Source organism: Anabrus simplex, chromosome 4 (genome assembly GCF_040414725.1).
Source record: "Anabrus simplex isolate iqAnaSimp1 chromosome 4, ASM4041472v1, whole genome shotgun sequence".
Lineage (NCBI taxonomy): Eukaryota > Metazoa > Arthropoda > Insecta > Orthoptera > Tettigoniidae > Anabrus > Anabrus simplex.
The window spans coordinates 247,746,076-247,746,766 of record NC_090268.1 but is presented as its reverse complement, the minus strand read 5'-3'; the positions used below and the strand labels follow the sequence as shown (position 1 = coordinate 247,746,766).

General features: G+C 48.5%; 1 pseudogene; it reads right to left on the bottom strand.

Annotated features, from left to right (window-relative positions):
- Positions 1 to 229: 229 nt before the first annotated feature.
- On the bottom strand, positions 230 to 348 carry LOC136873005 (5S ribosomal RNA; annotated as a pseudogene).
- Between the last annotated feature and the right edge of the window lie 343 nt (positions 349 to 691).

The following is a 691-nucleotide window of genomic DNA, read 5'->3' as shown; positions in this document are numbered from 1 at the left end:
AAAACAAGTCAGACAAGACTAGCTCAGTGATTTTTCCAGCAGGGATATTTAGGTACCGGTATCTTATTATTGTAATGGGAGAGTCCTTCACTATTCAGAAAGGTTTTGCAACTGATAAGGTTTTAAAGACTTTAATGTTCTCTGGAAGCCATGCTCTCCGGGTAGCTTTGTTCAAGAAAATAATATATTATCTCTTCCAGAATTATTTTTGTAACGTAAAAGGGAATTGAGGCAACAGCACGTGGTGTTCCCAAGCAGTCACCCATCCAAGTACTGACCACACCCAATGTTGCTTAACTGCGGTGATCGGACGAGAACCGGTGCATTCAACATGGTCGAGCCGGCCCCGTGGTGTAGGGGTTGCATGCCTGCCTCTTACCCGGAGACCCCGGGTTCGATTCCCGGCCAGGTCAGGGATTTTTACCTGGACCTGAGGGCTGGTTCGAGGTCCACTCAGCCTACGTGATTAGAATTGAGGAGCTATCTGACGGTGAGATGGCGGCCCTGGTCTAGAAAGCCAAGAATAACGGCCGAGAGGATTCGTCGTGTTGACCACGCGACACCTCTTAATCTTCAGGCCTCCAGGCTGAGCAGCGGTCGCTTGGTAGGCCAAGGCCCTTCAAGGGCTGTAGTGCCATGGAGTTTGGGGTTTGGTTTGGTTTGGTTTCATTACTGCAGATTAATATATAAT